The sequence below is a fragment of the Bos javanicus genome, chromosome 13 (genome assembly GCF_032452875.1).
Source record: "Bos javanicus breed banteng chromosome 13, ARS-OSU_banteng_1.0, whole genome shotgun sequence".
NCBI classification, from domain to species: domain Eukaryota; kingdom Metazoa; phylum Chordata; class Mammalia; order Artiodactyla; family Bovidae; genus Bos; species Bos javanicus.
Window position 1 is genome coordinate 60,106,600 of NC_083880.1, and position 17,400 is coordinate 60,123,999.

Consider the following 17,400-nt stretch of genomic DNA (forward strand, 5'->3'; position numbering starts at 1 on the left):
TCTTCCTCCACTTCTAGGACCATCTCCCTGGGGTCTCTGTCAAGGAGAAAGCCCTGAACCTGGTTTGATTCCCACTTCAGCCTCACTTCTGATGGCCAGGATGACCTGATCCACTGAGCCCTAATCTGCAGCCCACTGCTGGTCCATTCAGCAACGGGGGAGGGGATGGGTTATGAGCTAATCAGAGTACCCATGGGTGGGAGGTTCTCCAGGGAGGCAGTTTGTGAGCTGGAAAGATACTCCAAAAGTCTAATGAATGTGAAAGTATTAGTCATTAAGTCCTGTCTGACACTTTGTGAACCCTTGGACTGTAGCCTGCCAGGCTCCTCTATCCATGGAATTCACCAAGCAAGAATAGTGGAGAGGATTGCCTTTCCCTTCTTCAGGGGATCTTCCCAACCCAGGGATCTACCCAGGCCTCCCACATTGCAGGCAGACTCTTAACCGTCTGAGCCACCAGGGAAGCCCTATTGATCTATTGCTGCTGAGTCACTTCAGTCGTGTCCGACTGTGTGACCCCATAGATGGCAGTCCACCAGGCTCCCCCGTCCCTGGGATTCCCCAGGCAAGAACACTGGAGTGGGTTGCCATTTCCTTCTCCAGTGCATGAAAGTGAAAAGTGAAAGTGAAGTCGCTCATTCGTGTCTGACCCTCAGCGACCCCATGGACTGCAGCCTACGAGGCTCCTCCATCCATGGGATTTTCCAGGCAAGCGTACTGGAGTGGGGTGCCATTGCCTTCTCCGATAGATCTATTACTATATGTATTGGCTCTTGAGTTAGATTTTGTTTGGATTATTTCGTTTCTCCCACCCTCCACAACCAATCCATCAGTAAGCCCTCCAAAATATACCCTGAATCTATTCACTTTACTCCCCTCTCTCTTACCCCTCAGCCTCATTCAGACCACCATCACCTTCTGCCAGGATGAATCCACCAGCCCCTCCTGGTCCCACATCCAGTCCTGCCTCCTCCAGCTCATCTCTGCCCAGCGGCCGGAGGGACCTTTCCAAAATGTGAACCAGTTTTTTGTAATTTTCCCCTGCTTGTGGCCCAACCCACAGACAGTTCAGTTCAGTTCAGTTCAGTTGCTCAGTTGTGTCCAACTCTTTGTGACCCCATGGACTGCAGCACGCCAGGCCTCCCTGTCCATCACCAACTCCCGGAGTTCACCCAAACTCATGTCCATCGAGTCGGTGATGCCATCCAGCCATCTCATCCTCTGTTGTTCCCTTCTCCTCCTGCCTTCAGTCTTTTCCAGCATCAGGGTCTTTTCAAATGAGTCAGTTCTGCCCATCAGGTGGCCAAAGTATTGGAGTTTCAGTTCAGCATCAATCCTTCCAGTGAATATTCAGGACTGATTTCCTTTAGGATGGACTGGTTGGATCTCCTTGCAGTCCAAGGGACTCTCAAGAGTCTTCTCCAACACCACAGTTCAAAAGCATCAATTCTTCGGTGCTCAGCTTTCTTTATAGTCCAACTCTCACATCCATACATGACTACTGGAAAAACCATAGCTTTGACTAGATGGACCTTTGTTGGCAAAGTAATGACTCTGCCTTTTAATATGTTGTCTAGGTTGGTCATAGCTTTTCTTGCAAGAAGCAAGCATCTTTTAATTTCATAGCTGTAGTCACCATTTGCAGTGATTTTGGAGCCCAAGAAAATAAAGTCATTGTTTCCATTTTTTCCCCATCTATTTACCATGAAATGGTGGGACCGGATGCCATGATCTTAGTTTTTTGAATGGTGAGTTTCAAGTCAACTTTTTCACTCTCCTCTTTTACTTTCATCAAGAGGTTCCTTAGTTTTTCTTCGCTTTCTGTCATAAGGGTAGTGTCATCTGCATATCTGAGGTTAGTGATATTTCTTGAGGCAATCTTATTACCCACTTGTGCTTCATCCAGCCTGGCATTTCATATAATGTACTCTGCATATAAGTTAAATAAGCAGGGTGACAATATACAGCCTTGACACACTCCTTTCCCAGTTTGGAACTAATTCATTGTTCCATGTCTGGTTCAACCCACAGTGGCCTCCCCTAAAGTCAGCACTCCTGACTGAGGCCCTGCCTGTATGTTTCAGGTCTTGTGCCATTCATTCTGATCACACTGGTGTCCATTCTATTCCTCTGATATGCCAAGCTCAGTCCATTTCCTCTGCCTGTGATGCCATAATCCAGCTCATCACATGCCTACAGGTCTCAGTTTGAACATCATGGTATGCCTCAGCTCAGCTAAAGGGCTGAAACAAAAAGTCCCCAGAAGGTGCAATGGCTCAAACACAGCAAAAGTGTGTCTCTCACTCATGTAATGGTTGCACCAGTGCAGTAGGTGGCTCTTTTCCACATGGTGATACAGGAGTTCAGGCTCTTCCATCCTGGGGTCTTGCTGTCACTTGCACTCCACCAGTGGAAAAGGAAGAAGTATGAAGCAAGCACACCCACTTCTGAAAGTCTAGGTTTAGAAGTGGCACTCATCAATTCTGCTCTCATCCCATTGGCAAGAGCTGGTCACATGGCCACAGCTGGATGCCCAAAGAGGGCTGGGAAACATTGACCCTGCCCAGGGAGCCGCTTGTCAGCTCCAGCTCCATATAACTGCAAAGGGGAGCATAGATTTGATGGACAGTTGATACTTTAGTCATGGTCACCTTCTTAGAGAGGCACTCCGACCCTAATCATTCCACCAAAAGAGTATCCGTACATTACCATACATCTCATATCCCTATTTGATTTTCTTCATAGTACATTTTATTTACCTGCTAGTTTATTGTCTCTATCCCTTTCTAAAAGGTAAGCTCTGTGAGAGTGGAAACCTTGTTTCACTAGTTAATGCCATATTCCTAGCACCTCGATCAGTGCTTGGCCCGTAGTAGGCGTTTAATAAATAGTTATTGAATCAATGAAAGGGCAAATAATCCCCATTTTACCAGCAGAGACACAGAGGAAAGCAGTAGCTTCAAGGACAGAGAGTGCTTGAGCCCCTGGGGGCCAACAGCATATGTAGGGGCCCCCAATCATGTTAATTCCTTTCCTTCTCCAATGTGGATGTTAAGGCTGCAGATTTCAGGGAAAGGCTAGCATGCTGTCTATAAGTCAGGAGGCCAGGGTTTAAGTCTGACGCTGTGCTGACTTCTGTGTGGGCCTTTCATCTCTCCTGGATGGGCCTTGGTTTCCCAGCCTGCAAGTTGGGGGTGGAGCGGGTTGGGTCAGGCAAACTTTCACATTCCTCAGGGCTTGAGACTAGACGACCACCCCCAGAGTACATCTGTACCTTCTTTTTCCAGCAGCTGACCTTTGGGAGAAAAGCGTCCTCCCCTTCATCCTCCCCTCTGTGGGTTTAATAAGACTTAATGAGGGGCCTGGGTGGGCCCAGACCCTCAGTGGCCACCAGCTCATACTTTCACCCAAGGGCGGGGTAGGAGAGAGTGGTTAATGACAGGGTCTTGGTGGGGGATGGCCTTTCAGCTTCAGCTGGCCTTTCTGGGCCTCTATTAACAGACCACACAGGGAAATATCTTTCCAGGGCCCGTGATTTTCAGTTTTCCACTGGAAAAGGCAGCCAGGAGGAGGTAGCCAGGAGGCCAGAGACACTCGCCTATGTTTCTGTCAGCATTATTCTATTTGTCCTCCCATCTAGCTACCTACTTGTCCTTCCCTCTGTCCTATTTACCCATCCATCTATTCATCCAAGTATTCAAGTGTCTGCCCACCTAATCTCACGTCCATCCTTCCCCCTAACCATCTACCAAGTTACTCTTCCATCTAGTCAGTAATCCAGCATCCGTGCAAGCTTCACCTTATCCATCCATCCTTTCACCTACCCACTCATCTCCTCCCCATCCAATTCACTCTCCTCTAAGTACATCCCTTCATCCATTTACACACAGACCCATCTATCTGTTCTTCCAATGCAGGGTGATCCAGGATCTATCTGGCACTAATTTTGTGCCTTTGACTAAAACAATGATTAGTCAATTATTCATTCTATTCCCTCCAGCCTTTATGTCATATGATGAAAAGTACATAGTAAAAGTAATACTTTGCTGGCTATCAGACTTAGGATTGAATCTGAGCTCTGCTTTTATTGACTTTAGTGACCTTAGACAATTTCATGTCAGTCATGATCTTTATTTTTGAGAACACACCCCACAAGTCTAAGTACAGAATGATCCTTGTCCAAACTCTGGCCTTTGAGTGGAGAAAGGGCAGGAGAGAAAGGAAATAGGACATGCTGGTCCCATGATGTGGTAGAAACAGACTCTTTGAGAGATGGTAGGAGCTGCAGATGGGGAAACTGAGTCCTGGAGAAACCCAGAGAATCCAAGTTTAAAGATCCTCTGATATAACAATAAACACACTTTCTGAGCACCTTCTCTGAGCTGAGACCGCAGGGTGCCTCAGTTTCCATAATTCAACAATGGAAATTGGTAAGAGCACCAACTTCACAGAGTTGCTGAAAAGATTAAAGAAGTTAAGACACACAAAGGACCTAGAATTTTTCTAGCCATGAGAAAAAAATGCTCAATAAATATTCAGAATAACCCCACAGAGTCCTGTGAGGGTGGATGGAGCCTTTTCTTCCTTCAGGCCTGGCTGGTCTGAGCTCACGCACACAAGCCCTGGCTACCACATTCCAGCTCTTCTGTCCCCTCAGATAGTCCCAGATGGGTTTGCTCTGTGTGGTTTAATTAAAGCCACTGCTGCCGGGTGTCAGACTGTCTGAGAGGGGGTCCTGGAAGACCTCCTGGGAGTGTTCCCCTCCTTCTAACCACCTGCATCAAGCCTGAGTTCTAGCAGATGTTGCCTGGAAACAAGATGCTGGAATGCTCAAGAGTTCAGGTTCTGGTGCCAGATAGAAGCCTGCCTTTGACCCTTGGAACTGTGAGTGTGACTTTATCTCTCTCAGGCTGTTTCCTCACCTATAAATAGCAAAGCACATAGTAGCTACTTATTACTTAGGTAGCTGTGTGCTAAGTTGATTCAGTTGTGTCTGACTCTTTGAGACCCGGTGGACTATCGCCTGCCAAGCTCCTCTGTCCATGGGATTCTCCAGGCAAGAATACTGGAGCAGGTTGCCATGCCCTCCTCCAGGGGATCTTCCCAGGGATTTCTCTTAGGTCACCTGCATTGGCAGGCGGGTTCTTTACCACTAGCGCCACCTGGGAAGCCCACCTAGTGTATAGCAGGTCCTTATGGAAAACGCTGGTTACTTACCTCCGTAGAGTCCATTCCCCTTTCTTCTCATTTCTGTTTGAGAACCCCTTCCTGCTCTTTGGTCAGTGTAATGGGGGGCATCTCCCAGGCCTTGGCCACAGCAATTGGTTCAGGGTCTGTGACCAAAATAGTCCAAGCAGGCACTCCTAATGCCATTATGCCTCTGCAGTGACCTGGGCATGAAGCCAACACTAGAGAATGCTGAGCAAAAAACAATGGAAATTCACCTTAATGACATCATTGGAGTCCTTACATCCTGCCTACCTGGAGCTCCAGCCTGGGCTTTCCAGTTCAGTCGATCCCCTTTTTGTGTGATCCAGTTTGCCAGCAAACAAAGGAGTCAACTGATACAGACATAGACGTGAGGGTGGTGCGCCCCTCACACGGGCTGCATGCCTTTTATTCCTCAGGCCTCACTTGATTTTGTGGTGCACAAAATCAGGCCTGGTTCCCTGTACTAGGGGCTCTGATGGAGTCCAAACTCATTTATTTCAGAGAGTTTTTGTTCTGATGTGCTATGTCACTTTAGTCGTGTCCAACTCTTTGCCTATGGATGCTATGGATTGTAGCCTGCCAGCCTCCTCTGTCCATGGGATTTCCCAGGCAAGAATACTGGAATGGGGTGCCATTTCCTCCTCCAGGGGGTCTTCCCGACCCAGGGAGCGAATCCACATCTCTTACGTCTCCTTCGTTGGCAGGTTGCTGCTGCTGCTGCTAAGTCACTTCAGTTGTGTCCGACTCTGTGTGACCCCATAGATGGCAGCCCACCAGGATCCCCTGTCCCTGGGATTCTCCAGGCAAGAACACTGGAGTAGGTTGCCATTTCCTTCTCCAATGCATGAAAGTGAAAAGTGAAAGTGAAGTCGCTCAGTTGTGTCCGACCCTCAGCTACTCCATGGACTGCAGCCTACCAGGGTCCTCCATCCATGGGATTTTCCAGGCAAGAGTACTGGAGTGGGGTGCCATTGCCTTCTCCCATTGGCAGGTTGGTACCTTCTAATCATGGGTTTTTGCAAGCCCCTCTGCAAAGAGTTGTGCTTTCTTCTCCATGAGAATTTAGGGTCCATCCTCAATGATGTTCCTATTTTCAATGATCCAGACTCTGACACCTATCTTCAGATGTTGCCTCTAGAGAGCTAACAAGCAGGCAATACGGGAGCAGGGAGATCCCACCATGCTGGACAAGTGTCTCCGCACTCCTCATCTCATTCCACTGTTCGGAGTTCCCCACTGGTCTGGCCTTCAAGTGACGCAGAGCTGGGACCTGAACACAGATCTCTCCAAACGGAAGGTTAAACTGTGAGGGGAAAGGCAGGTGTCCTGCAGGGCAAGTGAGGGAGAGCTGCAGTGTTGGGGAGTCTTCCCAGAGGAAGCGGAGCAGGAGGCAGCTGGGAAATGGGCAACACAGCACGGAAAGGGAAGGGATCTGGCACAGCATAGGGCATGGAGACGGGAACATGGGTAGGATTTGAGCAACCATGCAGAGAGAGGCTCTAGAGAATCCTGTACAGTCCACCTCCCGTCTCTCTTACTGCCCCATCCCCACGTTCCCTGCAGGGTTAGGTGCCACTCCCTCTCACCTGGACAGCTGCTCTAGACACCTCATGGGACTCCCTGCCTCCTGTCTGGTCTTCTAGTCTGCACTCTATCAGCAGCAATCCATTCACCCATCTGACCATTCATGCATTTGTTCACTCATCAAATATTCCCGAGGGGCAGAGTCTGTGTCATGTAGGGCCTTGTGGCTGGAGCTTCTCCACCTGGCTGACCTTGCCTCTCTTCTCAGGCTTTCTGGGCGGGATGGCCCCATCCCCCACCCTGAGGTTGCATTTCCTCCCAACATTTATTACAAGACATCAGATGTTTGGACTATAAGTTCCTGGGAAATGTTCTTACAAGGTACAAAAGCAGGATCCTAAGGTCTCACAGCTTGGTTTTGAACCCCAGCTACAGCATTCTCCAATCACGTAATTCCAGGAGAGATCTTCATCTCACTGAGCCTCAGTTTCCACACCTGTAAAGTGGGGATAATAGCGTCCTCCTTCAAGGATGAAGTGAGGGACTCCACAGAACATACGCAGGGAGGCTTTTTGAGAGGTAGAGCGTGCATGGTCAGTGGGATCCCCGGTATTTAGCTCATTCTTAGATAACAATCGGAGAAGGCAATGGCAACCCACTCCAGTACTCTTGCTTGGAAAATCCCATGGACAGAGGATCCTGGAAGGCTGCAGTCCATGGAGTCGCTGAGGGTCGGACACGACTGAGCGACTTCACTTTCGCTTTTCACTTTCATGCATTGGAGAAGGAAATGGCAACCCACTCCAGTGTTCTTGCCTAGAGAATCCCAGGGACGGGGAAGCCTGGTGGGCTGCCGTCTATGGGGTCACACAGAGTCAGACATGACTGAAGTGACTTAGCATAGCATACCATAGATAACAATGGGCAGGTGGAGTGGATCCTGGGGCCTCCGCCTGGATCCCTTCGGCCACCCTTTCTGGCTGATGGGAATCAGCTGCTGATGACTCGAAGCTGGGAACTGCCTTGTCCATGCTTTCCTGGGGGCAGCCCCTGGCAATGTGTAATACAAATATTCGATTCTGTCCTTAGCTGGGGGCAACTCTGAAGGGTCATCTCAGCGCCAGAGCTCCTTGTGGGATCAGCTGAGATTTTTATCACCTCCACCATGCATCAGCTTTTCTGTCACCCCAGTCCTGTCTTCCTTGCTGTCTCAAGGTAGTAAGTATCCTGAGAGCTCTCATGAATAAACTCTTGGACACTGATACTTACCTTGGGAACCAGTGGAAAGCGTAGCTGTGGCAGGGGTTCCTAGGCAGGAACCTGGGAGGGTGGGAGATGGAAAGGAAGGCCAGAAGAGGAGGGTGGGACCCTGGCCAGGGCAAAGCCTGATGGTCCAGTTCTGGGTCTCTAGAATGTTCTAACCTTCTGCCTTGTCTTCATGGCCCGCCTTGTTCCTTGGTGACTGATCACAGTGGTTGGGGGTGTGGGCTTTGGGGCCCTCCCTTGAGTTTGAGTCCCAATTCTGCTTCTGACCCTCTGTGGGATTTGGGGAAAGTCCTTTCACTTCTTCAGGCCTCAGTGGTGCCAACTGTATAATAGGACTGGAGGGGGAGAATCAACAAGGGACACTCTGGAGCTCTTAGCACAGTGCCTGGGAAACAGGGAGCATCAGTGCTATGTCTTATGCAATCCCTCCTAAAGTAGTTTACAAATCAGCCTGCCTGGGCGAGGTCACCATTTTCACATTCCCCTCTAAGGCTTTCTTCTCTGCAACTTCCATAACTGACAAGTTTCCCAAGACTTTCCAGAAATCACAGAAGATTTGTCCATTTGGGAAGTTTCATTCTATGCCCTTTTGTTCCATAAGAGCCGATAGAATATCCAATGAGAATGGCTCATTGGAACTGAGATTTACTGTGTGCCAGGCAGGGCTCTAAGAGCTCTGTAGGAATTGAACTTTCACGGTCACCTTGTGACATGGGTATTACATTAAAAGATAAAGAAACTGAGGCTCAGGGAGGGTAAGTAATGGGATCACATAGCAAGCAAGTGGAGGCTGGGGTAATGGCTAAGACGAAGGCAGACTGGACTGGATTAGAACCCATGGTCTCTGGCTCCAACCTTTATTAGTGGTGTGATCTTGGGTAAATTAGTCTTTAACTTCGCTCTGCCTCAGTTTCTTTATTTATCAAATAAAGATGATAACATCCCTATTTCACTGATCTTTGAGATTAAATAAGATAATACCTATATAGTGCCTGGTCCATATTATACATGTATTATTTTTATTCACCCGACACCATTTGCTGAGCACCTACCATGGGATAGGTGCTTGGGGCAGAGCAGTGAATAAACAGACACAGCTCCTGCCCCATAGCACAGATGTTCTGGAAGTAAGTGTTAGTCGCTCAGTCATGACGGACTCTTTGCACCCCCATGGACTGTACCCCTCCAGGCTCCTCTGTCCTCAGGATTTACCCAGGCAAGAATACCAGAGTGGATTGTCATTTCCTTCTCCAAGGGATCTTCCCAACTCCAGGGATCGAACCTGGGGCATTATAGGCAGATGCTTTACCGACTGAGCCACCAGGGAAGCTGTAGCAAAGGCCTAGAGGTTTGTATTCAAGCCCCAGCTCATCCAAGCCATAGCTGATTTTTCCAGGCAGGCTGATCTCTCTTTCCTCCCACTTGGTTAATGCTGAGAGGCAAACATGTAACACTTAATACTTTAACAGACACCATCCAGCATTGGTTACTGATGTTTCCAGCAATCTGTGTTGAACTGGGCTTCAGGCCTGGGTGCCTTGGGTGAATGTGAGGGCATCGGTGGGCAACTGGTTTCACCACTTACTTAACTTGCTCATTTGTTCATTCATAATGAACTTATTTGCTGAACAAGTATTTCTCAAGCCCCATGCCAGGTGCTAGGTCAGGTACTGGGATCCACCATCAGGACGGGCTTCCTGGACTGGAGGCGCTGATGGTCTCATGGGGAGAACAGATGAGAACAATACATGCCAACAAATAAAGGTAAAGTAGATGGTGGTGACATCTGTGAAGGAAACAAGGGGATGAGAGATGACAGAGAGATGTTAGAGAAATCCTGTTTTCTCAGGGGTAGTCAGGGAAGGTTCCCTGGAGGAAGTGGCCATCAAGTTGAAGAAGATGAAGGAGCAGCCACGTGGAAGAGAGAAGAGAAGGGTGTTCAGGCATGGGGAACATTAGGTGCGAAGCCCTGAGATGGGTTTGACATGTCTGGATCCGAAAAGAAGACAGCGTGGTGATAGTGGGGCCAGTTAGGGGCTAGGAGAGGGAGGTGGGGCCAGGGCACCTCGTCGGCCATATTGAAGACTTTGGTTTTTGCTTAGAGTGTGAAACGAAACCGCTGGGAGGAGTTTCCTTTGTGGGAAAATGAGAAGATCCTTTGGCTACCAGGAGCCATGGAGAAGCTGGAGGCCAAATGCTCTAGGCAGGTGCTCTAGGCATCTAGGCAAGAGATCCCTGGACACGGTCTGCTTTCCCCACCCCTGATGCTTTAATCACTGTGTTTGCAAATACCTTGCGATGGGAACTCATTACCTTGGAACATAATCCCTTTCATTGTTGGATAGCTTGAGCTGAAGGAACGTGGTCCCTTTGATCAGTGATTCTCAGACATTTTTGGTCTTGAGATGCCTTTATACCTTTAAAAACTGAGGACCCCCAAACAGCGTCTATTCATGTGGATTATATCTAGAGCCAGGACAAGGGGTAGTTAAATGAGTATAAGATTTAAGGGATGCTAAAAATCTCAGTAATCATGATAAATATTTTAATGCAATAATTTGAAAAATTCATATTGGAGCCTGAATCTAAAGGAAAGTTAATAATATTGATCTTTATTGAAAACAGGTATTTTTTTTCCATGAATTTTCACGTTAATCTTTTTTGTTTGTTTTTGAAGTGATGGTGCTATTACATGCCACATCAACTTTGAAGAATTCCACGAACAGTGATAAGGATAAATGATGTCTCAGTGTGGCAAAAATAATTTTGACCTTATAGACCCCCTGGAATGGTCTCAGGACTCCAGAGAGTCCAGACTATACTTTGAGAACCGATGCTTTTGATAGAACCAAATTTTCCAGATGGTTTCTACCCTTGGTGTTGGGTCTACTCCCAAGAATTCTCTCTGCCTTCAAGGGGGCAGCACCTGGGAAGCTAAGCTATAGAATTCAAGCTTCCTCTCATCTACTGTGGGCATCCCAAATGGCTCAGCTGTGAAGAATCTGCCTGCAATTCAGGAGACACAGGAGATGTGGTTCAGTCCTTGAGTTGGGAAGATCCCCTGGAGAAGGAAATGACAGTCCACTCCAGTATTCTTGCCTGGAGAATCCCATGGAATGAGGAACCTGGTGGGCTACAGTCCACAGGGTCACAAAGAGTTGGACAGGACTGAGCAAAGCACTCACTCCATCTGCTTCAGGCTAAAGATCTCTTAGAGCTTTCCACTCACCTCTCCCCATCCCTCCACTGGACAAGTCCCATTTGGCTGACGGTACTGAAAGATCAAGGGCCTCCAGCTATGTTCCCAGAGATGGCCTGAGCAGCATGGAACCTGGGAAAGCCTATCATTCCCTGTCTGGGGACACTCCGTCTCTATTGCTGCCCCTGGGGTCTGTCCATGGATCCCGCCCCTCCTTTATCCTGCTTTGGTGATATTTGAGTGTTGAATATCTCTATGGGTTCCCTCTGGGCTTCTGGAGAGCAAGCAACCCACCAAGAAACAGAATGCAGGCAAAGAAAACTTCTAACATATTAAGTTGGCTTCTAGGAGGCCAACTTCTGAAAATTCAATTTGTCAGCAGTGTAAACAGGATATCAAGCCTGGCGAAGGCAGGCTCCCAGGGAAACATCTGATGGGGAAGAAAGTGGGCAGCAACCTGCAGGGTAAGTGGTACCGTGGACACATTCCTCGGCAGCACTGAAACCCACAGCTAATCACAAACAGATCGCTGCCCGCCCTGGGCCCTGCTTTGTTCACTCAGATTTCTCTCTCTAAACACCAACACTCGGTCCACCAGACTCTGCCTCTCTTGGATACCTCCATTTCCCTCTGTGGACCTCAGTATCCCTGTCTGCCATGGAAGAGGGTCTGCAACCCAGGGTCCTCTCTGTTGGTCTGATACACAAGAATCCAAACCTCTCTGATTCAAAGCCCCCAAGAGCCTAGAATTCCAGGGTTATAAAATGCCTGAATTTTCTGACCCCAGAATTTGACAAGTCAACGATGGTAGATTCTCCAATGCTACAGTTTTAAGATTCAGTGGCTGTATAAGTCTGCCCATGTAGCTTTCTATGATTCTGCGTCTCAATGATTTTAAGTGCAGTGGGCTCTACAGCCTGATGGCCTTGGATCATCCACCGCCAGCCCCACCCCTACTAACTGAGTGACCTTGGGCAAAATTCATGACCTTCTGGTGTTTCAGTTTCCACATTCGTAAAGTAAGGAGTACAGTAGCTATGATCATGGAGGGGTTATGAGGACTAAATGAGTTAATAGTTGTAAACAGTGCCTAGAGCATGGTAAGAACTCAGTTTTGCTCCTATGATTATTCTAGACTCAACAGTTTCTATGGCCTCAGAATCTGAGATGGGTGTTCCTGGGTCTCCAAGGCTCCAAGTTTGAAATTCAAAAAATCCATTGTTCAAAAATTCAATGATACACTGATTCTGGAAGCTGGCTCCGGACATATGTTTCGGTGTCCCTGCCCCAGGGATCGAGGGATTTACCAGGGCAAGCTGAAGACCTGGATGGTTGGCTTGACCCTGGTACTCTCAGCCACCAACCCAAAGCGCGTGACAAGCCTGGGAATTGCAAACTCTGAGAAATGTCCTCTTCTGCCCTCAATACACACATAGCCCTGGAGATAACCTGCCTTCTGGCCAAAGATTCATTGACCTTGACTAATTTCCTGAAATCCATGGGACACAGAAAGACAGTTTCCCCCACCCCAACTCCCATAACTTGGAAATTCTTTTCTCAAAAATCTACTGTAGCTCCCTGCTCTCTTTCAAATCAAGTTCTACCTCTCAGCTTGGCTTCTTGAGCCCCTTTATACCTGTCTGCTTCAAGGTAAGTTGAGGTCATCTGGCTGGGGAAGGGAGAACTGGGATGGTTCTTTTGGAAGTTACTTCCAGGTCCATACACCTTCATTCATTTGTTCGCTCCACAAATATTTATTAGACATTTACTACATGCTAAACTGTGTTCTAGACCCTGGGAACACAAAATGAATAAAACCGATAAGCTATCTGCTCTTGGGAGATCGCAAAACTCACTTCTGGCCCCACTCACTGTAGATCATACGTTCTCGAGGGATGATAAAAGCTTAGGCCATTTCCTGATTGCACAACTCTGGACCAACTCTCTGTGCCACATTTGTACAATGGGCCAATAACACCACCTACCATGTAAGATTTCTGTAAAGATTAAAAAAGATAGTGACAGTGAAAACTCAGCACAGTGTCCAGCACGGAGTAAGTCCACAATCCATGGAAGCTGCTGCTGCTGTTTGATTTCTACCCCCAGCTCCCTTCAGAGCACTTAACTTGTGAGTTAAAAACCAGACAGGCCTGGGCTCATGTCCTGAGATGTAAAAAAAGGATACCACAGAGCCTGTTTCCCAGGACTAGCTGCCTGGTATGCTGGGCATACCCAGCCAGAGTGCAGATTTTAATAGGATGTATTTTTACTTCCCTCCCGCTCTCTCTGAGAAGTCATGCCAACCAACCTCACTAACTGCGTAGCTCTCACATGCACACACCTGACAACTTTCCCCTCTGGGCCTGTGTCCTCCCTGGAGGGGCCTGAAGAAAGTCTGCTCTAAGGATAGGCTGAGACATTTGGGTACGATGAACAGGCAATAGGGAGTCAAGGCTGGTGATGGAGAGAGAAAGAGGCTCCAGATGAAGGGCATCCCTTATCTTCCAGCAGCTACTCTGGACCCTTTGCATCTTGTCCTCATAGCTGCCAGGGGCTCCCGCCAACTGCCATGAGTTCCTGCTGTGTTTGGGGTTAGGTTATTTTTTCATTAAGTTTGCAATTATTAAAAAGAAAAAAAAAGCAAGTCAAATTGTGACGTGCTGAGCTGCGCAGGCTGGAGGTTAAAGCTTTTTCCCTGCCTGCGGCCCGCTGGGCCCCACCCTATTCTGGGTAAAGGGGAACATTTTGGAGAAAATAAACAGACCTTGCTCCTTTGGGGACTTTATGAACCTGCCCTTACCCCACCACATATCCCACTCCATTAGCAGGCTTGGTCGCTCTCCCTGTTAATTAAAGAGGAAACTAGTTTCCAGGGCAATTTCAGCTCTGGCCCAGCCTGTTCCCACATCCTTGAGAGGGAGGCCATGGTGATGGGCTGGCTGGGCAGCTGGTGGCCTCAGAGGTAACAATTTGCCTCGAGATGGAATCCATTCCCCTGAATAAAGGGACTTTGTGTTCTTTCTCATAGTCCCCTGGCTTCTAAGGAGGCAGTTACTAGAGAGGAAGCAGCTGTGTTTCCCAAGAGCAGTGACCACTACAGCAAACAGCTCAGGACCCACTGCCTGGACCACCAGACTCTCTCATTGCCCCTCAGCCTCTATGTGTGTCCTCCAAGCTGTGAGCTTCTGATAAAAACCTGGAACTCATTCAGCCACTCATTCATTCGTGCATTCAATAGCTCTTTATTGAGCATCTACTAATACATCAGGCCCTGTTCTAGGCACTGGGCATACAGAAGTGCAAACATCTGCCATCATGGCACTTACATTCCAGTGGGGGCAGATAGACAGTAAAGATGAAGAAGTCAATATTTAACCCATTGCCAGGCAGTCAGGTGAGGAAAATAGAGCACAGGTCGGAGGTAAAAATGATGGGTGGGGAGAAGTTCCCTTTGAGGGGATGTCTAAACAGAAACCTCCAAGGTCGGTGCCACAGCAGGGATACACTGGCCTTACCCCTCAACCCCTCTTTTCCACCTCTGGGCTTTTGCCAAGGCTTCCTGAGACTGCCCCTCTCTCTGCCCTCTGCCCAGCCAGCAAAGACTTATCTGTGCTTTCCTTAATATATAATTTGCTATTTCATTAACTGTATCAAATGCATTTGTAAAAGCAGAACATTAAGCCATCTGGGCTATAATACAGGTTGTCTAGCAAGATTCATGAAACCCACATTGCTGACGCACAGTATAATGGTGTTTTAATATTCAAAACTCTAATGAAATGGTATTTTAAGATGCTGAACTAAATAAAGGCATTTCTACTCCCCTTATCTTGTTAAAAATATCTCCCCGAGACAAGAACAATAAACAGAAATACAAACTCTGTCTTTAAGAAAACTAGGAGATACTGTAACACTTAAGTACAATATACAAAGAAGAGAAGCAGATGAAGAAATGGCCAGTGACTTAGATCAATCCAGATCAGCACCATAATGAAGAAGCCAACTTCATTTCCCTTTCATGGCTAATTCTCCCATCATCTGCCATCATTGCAAAGGATAACCACTAACCTGACTTCAAAAAGCACAGATTAGTGTTGCCAGTTCTTGCACGTCACAGAAATGAAATCTTTCAGTATGAACTTCTTAATGTCTAGTTTCTTATGCTGAACAAAATGATTTTAAGATTAATCCCTGTCATTGCACATATCAGTAGTTTATTCTTTTTTACTGGAAAAGGTCAGTTTTCATTCCAATCCCAAAGAAAGGCAATGCCAAAGATTGCTCAAACTACCGCACAATTGCACTCATCTCACACGCTAGTAAAGTAATGCTCAAAATTCTCCAATCCAGGCTTCAGCAATACGTGAACCATGAACTTCCAGATGTTCAAGCTGGTTTTAGAAAAGGCAGAGGAACAAGAGATCAAATTGCCAACATCCACTGGATCATGGAAAAAGCAAGAGAGTTCCAGAAAAACATCTATTTCTGCTTTATTGACTATGCCAAAGCCTTTGACTGTGTGGATCACAATCAACTGTGGAAAATTCTGAAAGAGATGGGAATACCAGACCACCTGATCTGCCTCTTGAGAAATCTGTATGCAGGTCAGGAAGCAACAGTTAGAACTGGACATGGAACAACAGACTGGTTCCAAATATGAAAAGGAGTATGTCAAGGCTGTATATTGTCACCCTGCTTATTTAACTTATATGCAGAGTATATCATGAGAAATGCTGGACTGGAAGAAGCACAAGCTGGAATCAAGATTGTGGGGAGAAATATCAATAACCTCAGATATGCAGATGACACCACCCTTATGGCAGAAAGTGAAGAGGAACTAAAAAACCTCTTGATGAAAGTGAAAATGGAGAGTGAAAAAGTTGGCTTAAAGCTCAACATTCAGAAAACGAAGATCATGGCATCTGGTCCCATCACTTCATGGAAAATAGATGGGGAAACAGTGGAAACAGTGTCAGACTTTATTTTTGGGGGCTCCAAAATCACTGCAGATGGTGACTGCAGCCATGAAATTAAAAGATGCTTACTCCTCAGAAGAAAGTTATGACCAACCTAGATAGCATATTCAAAAGCAGAGACATTACTTTGCCAACAAAGGTCCGTCTAGTCAAGGCTATGGTTTTTCCTGTGGTCATGTATGGATGTGAGAGTTGGACTGTGAAGAAGGCTGAGTGCCAAAGAATTGATGCTTTTGAACTGTGGTGTTGGAGAAGACTCTTGAGAGTCCCTTGGACTGCAAGGAGATCCAACCAGTCCATCCTAAAGGAAATCAGTTCTGAATGTTCATTGGAAGGACTGATGCTGAAGCTGAAACTCCAATACTTTGGCCACCTGATGCAAAGAACTGATTCACTGGAAAAGACCCTGATGATGGGAAAGACTGAAGGCAGGAGGAGAAGGGAACGACAGAGGATGAGATGGTTGGATGACATCACCAACGCGATGGATATGAGTTTGAGTAAGCTCTGGGAGTTGGTGATGGACAGGGAGGCCTGGCGTGCTGCAGTCCATGGGGTCGCAAAGAGTCAGACATGACTGAGCGACTGAACTGAACTGATGTAATATTCCATTATGTATAGAATAGTACAGATATATCACAACTCATTTATCTATCTCTTATGGATGGACATTGGTGGTGTTTCTTGTGTTCTGCTATTATGAATAGAGTTACTGTGAACATCTTTATTATGAATAAAACTATACATACACAATCGTTTTGTGGATATGTGTTCATTTCTCTTGGGTAAATACCAAGGAGTGAAGCTACCTGGTCATTAGGTAAGTTTGTGTTCAGTTTCAGTAGCTACTGGTCAACACTTTTCAAAGTAATTATACTAATTTAGACTCTTACCATCAGAATATGAGAGTTTCAGTTATTCCATGTCCTCACCAACACTTTGTATTGTTAGTCTTTTAAACGTTAGCCATTCTGGTGGATATGAGATTATATCACATTGCAGCTTTAATTTGCATTTCTGTGATAAATAATGATGTTAAGCACATTTTTATGCTCTTATTGGATACTTAGGTCTCCTCTTTTTGTGGGGTTCCTTTTCAAGTTTTGTCCCATTTTTTAAAAAATTGGTTGTTCATCTGTCATTGATATATATGAGTCTTTTACTGGAGAGTTATTTCAAATATCTTCTCCAAGTACATGGACTGTTTTTTGTTCTCTTAATGAT